The sequence below is a fragment of the Pezoporus wallicus genome, unplaced genomic scaffold, assembly GCF_028554395.1.
Source record: "Pezoporus wallicus isolate ANWC-B61680 ecotype Strahan unplaced genomic scaffold, APGP_CSIRO_Pwel_v1 contig_5552, whole genome shotgun sequence".
Lineage (NCBI taxonomy): Eukaryota > Metazoa > Chordata > Aves > Psittaciformes > Psittacidae > Pezoporus > Pezoporus wallicus.
In genome coordinates this window covers 2041912-2048172 of record NW_026640754.1, presented here as the reverse complement: position 1 = coordinate 2048172, position 6261 = coordinate 2041912, and positions in this window count along the sequence as shown.

Here is a 6261-nt window from a genome sequence, read left to right as displayed (position 1 = left end):
GACAGCAAAAGTACAGTCAAACTATTGCACTCATTCCAGCCTGCCACAGCAAAGAGATCCCCAGGTGCTTTCTCAGGAAAAATGAAAAACCAGAGGAAGTATTTTTCGAGTAGAAAGATATCTTTCACAGCTGAAGTATCTTTCACAGCTAAATTGAGGAAGTGTGGTCTGGATGATCAGGTAGTGAGGTGGACTGTGAACTGGCTGAAGGAGAGAAGCCAGAGTTGTAGTCTATGGGGCGGAGTCTAGTTGGAGGCCTGTAACTAGTGGAGTGCCTCAAGGGTCAGTACTGGGACCAGTATTATTTAATATATTCATCAACGATTTAGATGAGGGAATTGAGTGTACTATCAGCAAGTTTGCTGATGACACTAAGCTGGGAGGAGTGGCTGACACGCCAGAAGGCTGTGCTGCCATCCAGAGAGACCTGGACAGGCTGGAGAGTTGGGCAGGGAGTAACTTGATGAAATACAACAAGGGAAAGTGTAGAGTCCTGCATCTGGGCAGGAACAACCCCAGGTTCCAGTATAGGTTGGGAAACGACCTGTTAGAGAGCAGTGTCGGGGAGAGGGACTTGGGGGTCCTAGTGGACGACAGGATGACCATGAGCCAGCACTGTGCCCCTGTGGCCAAGAAGGCCAATGGCATCCTGGGCTGTATTAGAAGGGCAGTGGTTAGTAGGTCGAGAGAGGTCCTCCTTCCCCTCTACTCTGCCCTGGTGAGACCCCATCTGGAATATTGTGTCCAGTTCTGGGCCCCTCAATTCAAGGACAGGGAGCTGCTGGATAGAGTCCAGCGCAGGGCAACGAAGATGATTAAGGGAGTGGAGCATCTCCCTTATGAGGAAAGACTGAGGGAGCTGGGTCTCTATAGTTTAGAGGAGACTGAGGGGTGACCTTATAAGTGTCTATAAATATATAAAGGGGGAGTGTCACGAGGATGGAGCCAGGCTCTACTCAGTGGCAAACAATGATAGGACAAGGGGTAATGGGTACAAACTGGAACACAAGAGGTTCCACTTAAACTTGAGAAGAAACTTCTTCTCAGTGAGGGTGACGGAACACTGGAACAGGCTGCCCAGGGAGGTTGTGGAGTCTCCTTCCCTGGAGACATTCCTGTGTAACATTATCTAGGTGTTCCTGCTCTGGCAGGGGGATTGGACTAGATGATCTTTCGAGGTCCCTTCCAATCTCTAGCATACTGTGATACTGTGAAGTATCTATGCATTGGTATTTAGGGCTCCATAGTCCATGACAGAGTCTTCATGTACAATTGACTGTGTGCAGGTATCCCTTCATTGCTAAGAGATGAACATGGCAAATTTGACAGTTGCTGGGAGTGTGTTTACACCCACACTGAGCTCTCAAAAGCTGTTTATTGAAATCTAAGGGTTTCCTTGGAGAAGGGCTGGGAAAATGTGACTGGAGGGACATCAAAGGTAGATGCAGGGCAGGATGAAGACACTGGACTGAGAGGAGGAAAAATAATGGCTGACGGAAGTCACAGGCACATCCTGTAGTAGACAAGACCACAGTTTGGTGCAGGTGAAGTGCCTGGGGAATGGTGGCCTTGGCCACAGTTCCAGGGCCTGAGTAGATGTAAGAAGAGCAGAACATTTACAGATCTTAAAGGAAGTCTGGGCTTTAGCTGCATCCATAATAAAAAAAGAATTAATAGAAGGCATATACATAATGCTCCCTTACCCTCGAAAGTACATATACATGTGGAGTTCCAGACCTGCTTGACTGAGCCTGCTCCAAGACTTCACCATGGGGTACCTGGTTACCAGTAAAAGAGCTAGCAGGGCCCAGGTGTGGAGTAAAATGATGAAATTTCATGGTCTCTTTTTCATTCTACAGTTCTATTACAATTCTCAGGGGTTTTATGCAGTGCCCTGAGTACACATCAGTGTAACCTGAACATGTCATCAGTTACCTGTAACACATTGAGCAGAAATGATATTTTTGTTGCTACAACGTATTTTAAAAGTCTTTCCCACTTTAAACTGTTAGAATACCACCAAGTTTTATATTCTGAAAAGAGTGGGGTTTTGTCTGTCATCAGCAAAACTGCTAGTTAAAATTCTTATGTGCCTTCCTAGGTCAAATTTCCATTTTCCTTTCACACACATGGTAGGCCAATGATCTAATGATGACTGAGCTCCAAATGTTAATATATTTTAGAAAACATGGTAATAGCACTTTGAAATAACACTCAGACTGCATTAATTTTAAGACATGTTTAAGCTGGCAACCTTTTTCCCTGTATAGATGTGTATGATGAAGAAATAAAGTGATTTTTATGAATTTTAATTTTCTTAGTTTTAAATGGGTGTGCCTAAAAAAAAGTTACATTTTCATTTATAGTCACATCAGAAGAACTAATGTAAACCTTCTTGTAATGACCATAGCTCTCCACATGAGTAAACTGATACATTAAATACATCTTTTCAGCCCAGTGCTTTAAATCTGATACTTGCAGAATGACTTGTTTTCATTTAAATCGGTGGCCATATTACCACTTCTTCATAGGACCATGGTTTTCAAGGTCAGTCTTGGTAAATTGTGTGTACAATCATTAATCATTTGAAATCTTTGTAAGGAATTACATAGAAGTACAGTATACTCATAGAATCACAGAATAGTTAGGGTTGGAAAGGACCTTAAGATCATCTAGTTCTAGTTCATGCTTTTATTCTCCCGATATAACCACACTACTGTTCAAAGTTCAGGGAGTTATTTTTTCTTTCCCTGCCTCCCCCCCCCCCCCCCCAAAAAAAAAAAAAAAAAGATAAAAAAGAGACAACAGGGTTTTTTATCCATCCAGCTTTGAGGCTAGATGCTGCCAGGGCAAGGCTTGGTGCTTCAGAATGTTGAGCACCATGAATGCTGAGGACTGTTCACTCCCTCTGGAAATCAAACCTGTCATCAGCTCTGGTTTGGCACCGTAAGACACAATGCCCAAATCAAAGGGTGTTATTCTCTATTTCAGTGTCTTCCTGAGGTCTTGGAAGCAAGTATGAAACAAACACTGCTACTATCCCCATCTCCAGACTACTGCCCTTCTGTAAAATCAGACAAGTTATCATGTTTTTCATTTTAAATGAGTTATGGTTTGTATGATGTCATCACATGAGATATCTGACATACTAATGATAATTTTAGTGTTTACTAAAACTACAGTGGTAACAGGGGTCACAGAGTTAGAGAATTAGGTTACAAGTATGAAGTACAAGTAATATTCAACTTTATTTAAAAAATACGGAACAAGTGCACAATCGTTGTCCCATGAAGCACATTTTACAGTAAATGAAGAGCAATGTAATTTCCTTCAGAATTTGGAACAAAGGTAACTAAAAATACCAGTGATTACAACTGTATTGTGAAAGTGAAAAAACAAGCACCATATTCTTAAATATAAGCATTTTTACATTCATAAAAATTCAGGACTTCTCATTTTGGTAGAGCACTTCAATGAAATATGAATTTGTAGCTTAAGTTGCATCATAATCATTCTATCTACATTTTATATGCTCAGCAGCATATAATACAGAAATAATCACTACAATGTACATATGAACAAAGAGAAAAGCTAAAATGGATATGAGCATTACTGTTCTTTAAAATATAACTACTCTTAAAGATATGTAACACATTTCATGCTTTACTTTCTGGTAACACAAAAGAAAAATATCCCTCCTAATCATTCAAATCCTTTTATCCATTGCCCTGACTCCAGCTAAACCTGGTGAAGCTGGAGTTTACTTGGCACCAGGCTCAATGAAAACATACAAACAGAACTTGTCCAAATGGCAATAAAAATAAAGATATTTATACACATAGTTTTTTGTAATGCATGTCTATGCACAGAAACCTTCAACTTAGCTAATGTTTTCAAAATTTCTAAAACTCGAAAACTGATCAGGAGATGGTAAAGGCATTATAGTTCGCTTTTGAAAGGTCCAACTACTAAAAATGCAGAGGTTCTCAAAACATATACCAGAAAGAAATACTAAAGGCACAGGTAACTAAAACAAAATACAAGTATCCTACACTATATGAAATTCCACCTACACTGTTGTATTTGCCTAACACTGAGTAATCTCCGTGCTTTAAATGAACACACTGCAATTGGTCTAGACTTCCTGGCAAGTCTAGAAAGAATTAGGGCCTGAGAGCATTCAAAGGTGCTTTTAGTTTTTCTCTGTAACCAAATAACACATGCCAGCTGTCATGTGAATTAAATTCCTACTGTACAAAATGCACCCCCATATCAAAGGCATCACACCTGATTAAAACAATTGCACAGTCCTGCACAGATTTCTTGCACTGTCACAAATTTCACCCAGGTTGTTCTGCTTTTGGTATCTCAGGATGCTTATGGCACATTTGATATTGGCACTTATTAAAACCTCCATGAAAAAAGTATACCTTTCATTTCTTAAATATATATATAAATATCTGCATTAATTTTAGGGGGAAGGTGGCTAGATTTGTACATTTATCATCTAATAAAATATAGAATATATATTTAAACTTTACCGTATTTTGATTCTAAATTCATTGTATCATTTTAAGTTTGTGGGTGGCATAGTTAAATTCATAAGTAAGTACATAAGTTACTCTATATCACTACAATTGACATTTATTACTGATAGCACTCTAACAGCAGGTAATATAAAGGGCTTCAACACATTGTGACATAAACATAATACACACATTTCAGGAATCTAACCAGCATTTGTTGTGCAGGAAAAAAACATACTAACAAAATGGGTTTATCCAGGATAAAAGACAATGACTTCTAAGATACCTTATAAAATTTCCTATTGCAGGATTTGGACTGGAATACCATAAGAAGATCGTTTCAGTTAACATGAACTATACAGAAATGCTTTATAACTCTTATCCCTCAGAACAAAAAAGATGTATTTGTTCTCCCTTAAATATGCTTTGGCTTACTTAAATCCAAATGGGTAAGAATAATTCCCCTATCTAAAGGCACATCCAGAATGTACCAATGCAAATAATGTTTTTGGAGGATTTTTTCTACAAAGAAACAAAACCCCAATAAGCTACCTCCAATAATAGATATTTTGAGTTAATATATACCATTATTATCTGTACAGAACAATTTACAGTATCAACAACCATGTTAAAAAATAACAATCATTTAATTCCACTGAAGTCATGCTTTCAGCTGCTCTCTCTGAAAATACAGACATACAGTAAATGCAAAAACAAAATCAGGATTTTTTTCATACACAGCTCCTGTGTAAGGACTACCATGCCATGTCCATTGCTCCTGCGAAGTACCACTAAAGCATCTGGAATTTCAAGACTGCACACACAAATACAGTCCAAAATTAGCATAAATATCTGATTTCTGGCTTATTGTGTTCTTACTCAGCCACTGCCTAATAATGACTTCAGCTATACACAGGTATAAATAAGCTGTGCACAGTTAAGCATCTGAAAATACCCCATGATTTCCTTTCATATCTCATTAGTTAAGTGGATAGTTCCTGTGCTGCAGCTGCTCCCATCTCCCTTAACAACATTTGTACAGGCACCTTCTTTTATTTTCATATAATTAATTTCTCTAAGCAGGGGGAGTAATATTCATACAGATGAAATGGGAAACTGTCAATACACAAAGTGCTGACACATCCATTAGCTAAATAAGCTAGAAAATGTATTTTCTGTAATTATTTCCAAAAGTCTTAGCTAATAGTCAGAAGTGTATTATATTGACAGAATCCCTTCAAAGGAAAATTCCAGTGAGGTACAGAAGTTATTTTAACCAGTACATCAAAATAACTATGGGATAATATCAGACAGATGCAAACACATAGACAGGCATGCAAACATATATTCTATATGTTGGGCTTGGGTATGAATGGGGTCTTACTTGCACATCACAGAACAGCAGCAGTTTGCATCTTGGGAGCCTGGCTCGCCTGCTCTGCAACATCAGCAACCACAGGAAAAAGCAAGTCTCTGCCTCCCACATGCTGAGATGTGTAAGGGATTTTAAAAGAGCTGTTTTCCAGTGTAGGCTTGTAAAGAAATCATGAAAAACCTTTACCTGAGCACTCACTTCCACAGCAACAGCGTATTTTTTACAGCTGAGTATTTGAGAGTACTGGGCAAAGACAAGTTAAGAATGTCCTCCAAAAGTATAACAACTGAAGAGGCCGTGCTCAACAGAGTTGTAGCTGATGAGGAAAACCATCAGCTTCTCTATTTCAGATACTTATCA